The 11,269-nt window shown below is 39.9% G+C and overlaps 1 pseudogene; it reads right to left on the reverse strand.

Moving 5' to 3' along the window:
- Positions 1-261: 261 nt before the first annotated feature.
- Positions 262-6,893, reverse strand: LOC100964621 (annotated as a pseudogene).
- Positions 6,894-11,269: the final 4,376 nt, after the last annotated feature.

Below are 11,269 nucleotides of genomic sequence, written 5' to 3' on the forward strand. Positions count from 1 at the left end.
TTCCTCTTAGCTCCTAAGGGGACCTGAGACCCGCTTTGGTTTGTTCTCTTCCGAAGCCTGTTAACACCTTTAACCGGCCCTTTACCGTGGGATCTGCAATGGTTCTCCCTCTCCCCCATGATGCTCTGCCCTTGGCCAGTATCTGGTCATCTGCAAACACTCAAACATCCTTAGTAAAAACCAATGCTGAGCGTTCAGACTGGTGTCAGCTGAGTGATGGTCCTTCTCCCTTCCCAGCCTATCAGCTCATCAGAGCTTCTCTCAGGCTTCAATTCCTGGACATGAGTCAAAGTCCTGCTTCCAGAAATTCAGGGGACTCATGACAGGCTCCTCAAAGGTTTGATGTGAGAAACAAGGACCCGCTCACCCTCCCTATTTGGCAGCTCTGTAATTTTTCTAGCAGATTATCTGCCCATCATATTGCTGTGCTAATACAAGCCTGAAATCGTTCAGAAAGCAGCCCAGCACTTACATGTAACTCAGTGAAGTTTCTGTGGTGAGAGAGGAGGAAATACCATATTCCTGACTAAAATACAGATTTACCTGTGGCAGGAGACAGAAGAAGGGATATGAATAGAAATAAAACCCCTATTTCAAAGATACCGGTTCTCAAAATCTTCATGTCCACCACTAGGGGTCACGTTTTCCATCCTCAGATCATCCATATTCCAACCTATTTATTAAAATACTATTCATGACAGAAAGGAATATGCTTATACCAGCTTGATTAAATCACTCAATATTTACTTTAAAATGAATACAAGCAAATATTACATTTTATTTTAGATGCTTTTATATTTAGAAATTGAGTGAAATTCCAGAATTCTGTTACCTTTGAATGGATATCATGAAAAATTTATAAATGTTCTTTAGTTCCACTCTTATTAAATTGTTTTAATTGGGATGTGATTTCAAAATAATTTATAAAAGAGGAAAAGCTTTAAATAAAAACTGTCTGAATATCCCCCGATGTATTTATTCAGGACTTCATAAATATGTTCAAAAGTTAAAGGAAATGTGTCTATAGTATCCGCGAAAACTAATGAGAGTGAGTCAACGAACAAAGAATCTCACTCGAGAGGTACGAAATACCCGAAAGAGCAAATGATAACAGGGAGCTAAAAACGTAATATCTGAAATAAAAATTCAGTAGATCTGAGATGGCAGAAGAACCAGTAAACCTGAAGAAAAATCAGTACAAATTATTCAACATGAAGAACATTTGGGAAAAAAAGACTAAAAACCAGGGACAGAGCCCCAGAGGTCATGGTAATATCAAATGTACCAACAAATGCACAAGGGGACATGCAGGAGAGAAGAGCAAGAAAGGGGCAGGAAAATACAGTTCAAGAAATGTACACAGAAAATTTGCAAATTCAATGAATAACAACCTATAGATCTAAAAAGCCCAAAGACATCCACAAAGAAACCCATGTAAGATAAACAAAAAGATCTGCTCCTAAAACCATCCTCAACAAAATATTTACAGACAAGGCCAAGAAAAAAAAAATCTTTAAGGCAGCGACAAAAGCAATCTATCACATAAAGAAGACAAAAATCATTAATAGCTGGTTTTTCATGAAAAATAAGGGAAGCTGGGTACATGAGGATGACTGATTCAAAGAGACTGAAAGGAGAAAGGCACAAGCATGGATTATATATCCACCAAAACTATCCTTATAAAACACAGGCAAAACAGACATTGCCAGGTAAAAGACTAAGGAAATATAATCATAAAAATAGTAGTACAATTTATTGAAAATAGAAGGTGGTGACAAGGAGGAATCCAGGAATCTCATTAGAGATGAGAAAAACAGAAACTAGGTAGCAAAAGGCAGGTCTAAGTACAACTTTATCAACACTATTAAGTACAAACGGACTGAACACAGCCCTGAAACAGCCGTGGTTGTCAGACTGTCTGATAAAGGACTTGCATTCAGAATATAGGATCTCTCATAACTCATAAGGAGAAAAAAATGCAACTAAGAAAGGGGGCAAGTATTTGAATAGACATTTCTCCAAAGAAGATATACAAATGACCAATAGGTATAGGACAAGATGCTCAACACCATTAGTCACTAGGGAGATTATCTAATTTAAATGAGATTAAGATTGGGTGAGAATAATTTGGATATCAGTGGTGTAAGAACCACTAGAATTCACTAGAATGACCATGATAAAAAAGACAAACTCTAAGACTTGGAATCAACCCAAGTGCCCATCAACGCATAAATGGATTAATACACTGTGGTTTGTGTGTAACATGGAAAAGATGGAGACTTTACATGTTTTATATTAACATGGGTGGAGCTAATGAGCATTCTACTTAGTAAAGTATCACAAGCAGGGAAAAGCAAGTATCCAATGTACACACTACTAACATGAAACCAGTAGATAAACAACTATATTCCACATGAGAGGAAAACACAAATTCAGGTGGGGGAGGGAGGAGCAAAAGGGGAGAGGCAAGAAGGGGATTGGTGGCTCCCAGGTAATGGGCACCATGGAAGGGTCTACAGCACATTCCTTGGGCCAAGGCTCAACTACAATTTGAACTCTACCTAACAAACACAAACAATGTAACCTAATGATTGTTACCTGCATACTGATCTAAAATTTAAAAAGAGGCAGACCACAAGGAGTACCGCAAATGATGTGTAACTTAACTGCAAATGTATAGTCTCTCCCATGGTTAACTTTCAGTTTCTTTCCCTCAGAAACAATTTTGATTTCTTTGGCATCCAAAGTTTCATAGGTCAATGAAGATTCTAATAGATTCTTATTTTCTTTCATATGAGTTTGTAAGAAACTTTGCTCTTTCATCTGAGTTCTGAAATAGAAAAGCAGATAAGAAGCGAAAAATGAGAAACAATGGGAAAAGGAAAATTTTCAGTATTCTAAAAAATGTGAAATCTCTAGATTTATAAATCCATCCAGAAGCTTGTTTCTAGAGTATAGATATTTGAACATCATACCATAAGTAATAAGAAAAAGAGAAAAAATATTCCCTGATGGAGAGAATGCCTCTTCCGAACACTTCCTCAGCCTTTTCCAGTGCACAAACTGTCCGTATTCTTCACGTCTCTAAAGCGTTGAATTACTCACAGCTGGCTCTGTGCTGCTGATTCTGTTTTCCCCAAGCCTTCCCAAGTGTTGTTTGTTCATTCTCACTCCAGATATTCCAGGGGAAAGAAATGAGCCCTTTGTCCCTGTCAGAATGTCCAGACCATTCTAACCCACCCCCTTTGTATGAGGCACTACTCTTGCCCTATCCCACCCCCTCCATGTGTCATCCCACCAGCCCTCCGATTACATCCCTGTTCACTACACCTTTGCCCCTGAGCTTGTCTTCCTCTCCACTCCAAGACCTGGGTAACTTCAACACCCAGATGGAGCAGTCAGCTACCTCCCTACTAAGCTCAGACACACCTACTATCTCCAACTTGAAATCTTCACTAAGATCCCTCAAGTTCACCATGAATAAAGACAGTACTCATGGATCCAGCATGATGGTGCATGCCTGTGTCCCAACCACTCAGAAGTCTCAGGCGAGAGGATCACTTGTGTCCAGGAGTTCAACTGCAGGCTGGGCAACACGGTGAGAATCTATTTGTGAAAGAAAATATTTAAAACTGAACTCGTGTTCTGCCCACCTTCCAGCCTTAGCCCAGCTTAGACTCTCGGTTCCCCAGTGAGTGGCACAGGCAGTTAGTTATACAGTGACAAGAGGTGGAAATCTGGTGAAGATTTAACCTCTCTGACACCCGCTTCCCAAACGCCACAGACACTCAGATTCGACATCACGTGTATCTCTCTAAGGCCCAGGTGTCGCCCTTGCTGCTTCTACCTCCTCCTCCAGCCTCCGCTGTGTCCTGCTGGGATTCCCGTAGTACGTGGTGACCAATGCCTCTGAATCTACTCAGTTTTCACCCTAGTCTGTGAGGTACTTTGTAGCCAAAGTGACATTGTTTTGCTTATTCTATCTTCTCTGCACATGCACACTGCTGGGCCCAAAGCAAATCATCAACAATAGTTGTTGAATAAATAAATCTCAGTGTGGGAAAACAAGAGACACAGAGACTCAATACACAATATCCCCCTTGCTGGCACCTCTTATGAATTAGCATATAAAGAATGATTGAATTTTCATAATCATAAATCTAACTGTTCTTACACCATAGTCAGAATAAAATAAAAAGTTTTCTTTTTTTTTTTTTTTTGCAGTTTTTGGCCAGGGCTGGGTTTGAACCCACCACCTCTGGCATATGGGGCCAGCGCCCTATTCCTTTGAGCCACAGGGGCTGCCTCTTTTTTTTATTGTTGGGGATTCACTGAAGGTACACACTGGATGTACACACGTGAAAGACTGAAACTGGACCTGCACCTTTCTCCACTCACAAAAATTAATTCAAGATGGGATAAAATACCTAAATCTAAGGCACAAAACAATTAAAATCCTCAAAGAAAGTGTGGGGAAGGGCAGCGTCTGTGGCTCAGTGGGTATGGCACCAGCCCCATATACCGAGGGTGGGGGTTCGAATCTGGACACGGTCAAACTGCAACAAAAATATAGCTGGCATTGTGGCAGACACCTGTAGTCCAGCTACTTGGGGGGCTGAGGCAAGAGAATCACCTAAGCCCAGGAGTTGGAGGTTGCTGTGAGCTGTGACTCCACGGCAGTCTACTGAGGGCAACAAAGTGAGACTCTGTCTCTTAAAAAAAAAAAAAAAGAAGAAAGAAAGAAAGAAAGAAAGAAAGAAAGAAAAGAAAAGTGTGGGGAAAACACTGGAAGCTATAGGCCTAGGAAGGATTTATGAGGAAGCCTTCTGGTGGCAATCGAAATAACAGCAAAAATAAACAAATGGGACTCAGTGAATCTGAAAAGCTTCCGTATTGCTAAGGCGACAACAACCAAAGCAAACAGACATCCCACACATTGGGAAAGGATATTTGCATATTTTGATTCAGACAAAAGCTTGATAACTAGGGTGCTACAGAGAACTCTAATAAACATAAAAAGAGCCAACTTCACTCACTTTTGAAATAGTGCATCTGTCATCTTTATTTTATAGTGTAAAGTTTCTGGTGAACAGAGGACCTACATGTTTATCATTTTAAAATACCTATAGAGGAATACATGCATATGTATATATGCACACCTGTACACAAATTTTATTTTTCTCAATGGAAAAATAAACAAAAAAGTATTGTAATTATCCTTAGACACAGTCTTGTTCCTGTTGATCGCAGATTGAGATACTGGATTCAGTTTCCCTGTATACATCATAACCACAAGCTACAGCAAAAAGATAAAAATAATTGAACAGAAAAGCCCCAAGCACCAACATTTAACAGAGAAAAGTACTACTGTGTATATACCTGGAAGTAAATATCATGGGTGGCAAAAAAGAAATACATTGTAAAAAAGCACCTGAGGGCAAAGAAATTTCTTTATTCCTCTGAAAGTATAAAGACCAAAATCAAACTAGTGAAAGAATAAGCAAGAGAGAGAATTTAGTATCATTTCAATCTAGTTCTTTGTGCTCCCTAGAAAACCTTGGCAAGTCATTCCAGATACAGAACCCACAAGCCAGAGCATAGAAGTGCTTCCGTGGGCCGCCATGATGACGTGGGGGGGAGAGAAGTAGAGGGTTAAGCAAGCTCAGAGGGCAGGCTCTGTACCAGGCCGTATGCACAGGCCAGCGAAGCTGTCTACTTTAGCACTTGGTAAAGGTAGGAAGTCTAGTTAACGTCTCAGCACCTAATTCTGAGCTATTTTGTTACTCAGAGAATAATATTTAGAATAATGTTTAAAATAAGCCACTTCAAATCTCCCTGGAATGAGACAGAGAGGAATAAATGCTACTAACTTATAATTAGACCATCCTTGAAGGAGACACTTGACACGTGATTTCTACAGAAAAAGGATTGAAATTGGCCATTACCTTTTCATTTATTCCAAATATGGTAACCATCTGCTTTGCTATTTTAAAGCATTATCAAAATCACTGGAACAACCTAAAATGAAATACATTTAAAAATGTACAACTCAATTTTTAAAAATATCTTTCAACCTACAAACACAATTTGAACTAAAGCCACTCTTTCAAGCCAGGCTGTGGTAATATGGTCTGTTCCAAATATAAGCTTCTCTGCAACCAGTTGTGCGAGAACTGGCTCTACTTTCATTCCATCAGTCATTCTCAGGCAACAGGGGGACCTAGATAATTGAAAAATAATAATATGATAACTGTGACAGAACTCCAGATAAAATCCTAAAATAGTTACATTGAAAACCACAATTATCATTTAGTTCTCAAGATGGCTGTCAGATGACTGATGACAAAACCAGCAGTTTAGAAAGTAAAAAATAATTGTTTATAAAGTAAAACTGCATTTTGAAAACAATAAGTGGATAATCCTGCAACAGGACTGTTTTATCCCCAGTTACACAGAAATGTTAAAAAATGGCTACAATTGGAAAGATATGATGATAGAACTTGAACTAAATAGAAAAGTCTTACAGAAACTGTTGAATCTATTACCACGACACATGATTTCTCTCTTCTGGGAGATCTGAGAAATTTTGAGAATTATTGTTTGGTGCCACCACTCAGTTAAATTTTATAATATGCACGTGTAACATAAAATATATTAAGATAATCATCTTTATTAACAGAAAAAAAAATCCACAAACAGCACCATTTGATTTCAACATGACTCAGAAAGTTACAGAAGAATGGGTGAATTCTTCTTTGTTGTAAATGTTTTAATCAGCAATCAATTGCCTACATAAGCTTCTGGAAGGCTCTATTTGAAAACAAAAACTACAAAAAGTTTACATGTCCAAGTGCTGGCCCTCAGGTCCTAATTGTAGCTTTGTCCATAGGCATCACATCTTCTGTGTGACATGCAATAACAGCAAAGCCAGATACAAGTGATGGTCTTTTTTTTTTTTTTTTAACAATTTCCATACTTCTCTCAGCCCCTCAGATAAAAATTTAATTAAACAAACTATTGCATTGGAAAGATGTATTTCAATCAGTGAAACCCATTTTTCTTTGCAAATCAAAAACAGTTGGCTCTGCCTGTCCATGAGCTTTTCATCCATGGATTCCACCAACTGGGGATTGAAAATATTGGGGGAACCAATAAAAAAAGATAGAAACAAAAGAACAATGCAGAATAGCAACTAGTTATGCAGCATTTACGTGGTGAAGTTAATAAATGAGGGAGTGTCAGCATGTTGTGCCATTTTGAACAAGAGACTTGAGTGTTCCTGAACTTCAGCGTCTACAGGATTCCTGGAGCCAATCCCTCCCACGGGTGCTGAGGGATAACTATCTGCTAGGGAATTAATGTTTTAAATAAACCACTCTCCTTAAAGTCATAGTAAAGTAACATAACTCAGTATTACTAATAAATGTTTTAAACAGCATAAAGTTTTTTAAAAAAAGAAAGTGGGTAGAATTCACGTCACAGCACACACAACTATAACAATATGCATCTACAAACACAAACTCTCAGAACTATCCTCTTAATTCTTACATCAGAAGGGAAAGAAGAATTCTATTTCTATAAAATAAATGTGTTAATTAACAAGAATATTTAATTAGGCTGCTTTTAAGATAGTCCAAAGTTTAAAATAAAAATTAAACAAAGAATAAATTAAAAAAAAATTTTTTTTGAGACAGAGCCTCAAGCTGTCCCCCTGGGTAGAGTGCCGTGGCATCACAGCTCACAGCAACCTCCAACTCCTGGGCTCAAGTGAGTCTCCTGCCTCCGCCTCCCAAGTAGCTGGGACCACAGGCGCCCGCCACAACGCCCGGCTATTTTTTGGTTGCAGCCATCATTGTTTGGTGGGGCCCGGCTGGATTTGAACCCGCCACCTTAGGTGTATGTGGCTGGTACCTTAGCCGCTTGAGCCACAGGCACTGAACCAGAATAAATAAAATTAATCATCCTTTTTATCAGTGATATTGGACAAGAGGTGCCCCAGTCACAGTGTAATCATATAAGCAAGTAGAATATATTTGTTCTTTAAGAGGAAAAATTGTGTTATTTCCAAGTACATATTCTCATGTTCCCACAGCATTTCCTTTTTTCACCTTTCTCTCTTTTCAGTCAGATGCAAATGTCTTCTAAGAAAAAGATGGAACCAAAGAGTGTAAAGATAGAAAATCAGTTCTACATCACTATTAAGATGGGAATTGTCAACAAGATGTTCCTGTTTACTGGCATTTGCTTGACTCTCAAATTAGGAGTTCATGAAATTATTTATTGCAAAATTTAAATCCACAGACAGTTGAGTTTTAGATTAAGTTTAGATTCAACACAACCACAGCTTTAGCTCTCTGAACAGAATGTTTGCCAGGAAAATAATTTATATCTAACACAACGTCCCTGTGCACCAGTTTGAAGGTGTCAATGAACAGGTCCATCCTGCTTCAATATATTAAAGAAATATATTTAATATTTAAATATATTAAAGAAAACCTACCCAATAGAATTTTGTCTTTGGAAAACTCTAGTCTCTTCATGGTAACCATTTGTTTTCTATCAACAGCTGCCTTTACTGCAGTTTTGTTCACAGGAGTCTCCAACTCTGCTCCAAAAAAGCATCAGCACCTCAAGCAATGACTCATGGGTCAGGGGCTGATGTGAGAAGGACTCGTGGTATGAAAAGTACGAGACAGCTAAAGAAAGCGCTTCCCAGAGAACTCGTGCTCCATAGGAGAGCGAGCCGCTATCCCGAGCCGTGACTTAAAATGGTCACCAGAACTCAGATTTAACTGATTAAAGTTCTTAGCAGAAAGAGCCCAATTTTGTCATTAAGATGGGCACTGGACGAATCACAAATGTTCTTAAATTTAAGTAACTTTGTGAAAAATCAATGTGGAGTTGCCTGACAGGACTTAGGAACTCCAGATATGCCCTTGATCACTACAAGCCCAACCACAAGCTGAGGAAGCGACTCCCAGACAACATTCTGTCGTCTGAACTGTATGTTAAAATAATTTGGATGTAAAACCTCCCTTTATAATAGGAAACATATTTAATTTATGAATCGATCCAGCCTTTATTTATTACTCAAGTCAGTTCCTAATATGTCCATGTGTTTTGTTTTGTGGTTTGCTTTTTTCTTTTTTAGCTGCAAACTGACCATGGCAGGAGCTACTGTTCCTGGAAGTTTTTCTTTTATTTTGTCTTGTAGACTCATCCTTTAAATACATATATTGATCTTCAAATATTATCCATCTAAGTACTCTTTACAAAAGTTATCTGGAATCAAAGTTAAAGCAATAGAATATCTTGGACACAGGCTAACTAAAAGTGGACTTATTTTTAAATGATGTATAGATTGGGGCAGGACATAAAAGTAAACTGATCTTTTAATATGTTTATCACACACAGACCACAAACAGGGTGGGTGAATATTTTACTGTTTTATAGAAATAATATTTGTTTTATGGAATTTTACTTATACTAACCATCAAACTTTATTTTCTTTGGATACCGTTTCAAACTTTCTGGTTGACTTTTCTCATGTGTCCTTGGAAGTTCACTTGCCTGTCTGAACCTCGGGGCTGTATTAAGATGCTCAGGAAGAGTGCAGAGAGAGAACAGGAAGGAAGGACCAGACTGGGCTGCGGTCCAAGTTGAACAGGAGTGACACACTAAGGACGTGACTGGGAAGACAATGGCAGCCAGCAAGGAGGTCAAGTTTGTAGCATAAATGTTCAGATAGCTCCTTTTAAAGTATGGCTCAAGAAGCAGAAGGTAGAACAGAGGTTCACTGAGCTATGTGCAAACACAAAATCATGCAGGTCCATGAGGGAACAAATCACTCTACATCAGACTGTTATGAGAGCCACGGGGCCACCTCAGCTACTCAGTATGGGATGTCAGACGGGAGCCTCAGGCGAAGGCAGACTGCTGAGGAAATGACCATGTGAAGAACTTCCACAGTGGCTGTCACAGCTGTCTAAACGCTGGACATGTAATTCACAGAAGGTGCTTCTGGGGTCAGATTTCTGTCACCTGCTTCCAGCAACCACTGACTGGGCAGTTTGGAGAGGATGAAGAGCTGATGCCCTTTAGGGTCTTGTGATAAGGCTCAGAAAAATCCTAGAAATCTTAACTTTAACTTTAAAATGCATGTAAATGATACAGCCTACCCTATAACATCTATATATGCTTTAGTATGAAAAATAACATTTTAGAGTAATTATTGTCTGGGAAATTGACACCTGCAAACACAGAAACATTTTGAAAATAATTCAATGTCTAGCAACTACTAAGCCAGAAACAGCGCGAAGGATGGTTTGGTGGGAAGAGACCAGAAAGAAACCAACGAGTTAGGCCGTGCGGGGAACCAGATGATGTTGTGGGAATGGGGCCTCAAAAGGAAGTAGGAATGGAGAGGACAGAGGCAGTGAGTGCCCGGCTGTGACTCTGACTCCTGCCTGTAGCCTCCCTCTGTCCCACCCCAGAGACTGACAGGCAGAGAGCGACATTCCCAACATAGACCCTGGGCTTTGTCTTGTGAGGGCCAAGGGCTTTGGCCTCCTGGAGGTTCCCTGAAAAGCACGGACAGAAGGCAGATAGAGTAGCAGGAGCAGAGGCTACAAATCTGTGTGACCTGCAAATACAGGAGCCTGCAGAGTAAGATGCACACACACCCCAGTGAGGGATGGAAGCTTATGTGCCGTCTGCAGGCTACAGAAAGGGTGGAGGCCTGGGACCAGAGACAGCAAAGGGGATCATGCTGAGGGCAATCATGATTACTATGCAGAATGTTTGGCTGGGGGACAGAAAGTGACTTGTAAGGAGTTCTCTTTGTAATCTGAATGAATCTGAGGGGCAGGACTTTATCTCCTGAGTGAATCTGAGGCCAGGTGTTACAGACCAGCATAGGCAAAATACCGGAGCCTGAACTCTGAAATATAAAACGAAAATGTATCTTAGGTGGGTGTGGTGGCAGGCACCTGGAGCCCCAGCTGCTCAGAGGCTGAGTGGGAGGATCACTTGACTGCAGAGGTCCTCAGCTGCACCAAGCCGTGTTAGCGCCACCACACTCCAGCACGGGTGATAGAGCAAAACACTGTCTCCTAAAAGGTAAGAACGATAAAAGGCCACCTAAGAAGTTAGTTCTGATTAAAAGCCATCCGTGAGTCACTGACCAGAGGTGGTCACGACAGCTTTTTGCACTCGTTTGCCCAGACGTCAGAGAGACGACCTGTGGTGGCAGGAAATGGGCTGCTTTGGA

Source organism: Otolemur garnettii, unplaced genomic scaffold (genome assembly GCF_000181295.1).
Source record: "Otolemur garnettii isolate 467f Iridium unplaced genomic scaffold, OtoGar3 scaffold00171, whole genome shotgun sequence".
NCBI classification, from domain to species: domain Eukaryota; kingdom Metazoa; phylum Chordata; class Mammalia; order Primates; family Galagidae; genus Otolemur; species Otolemur garnettii.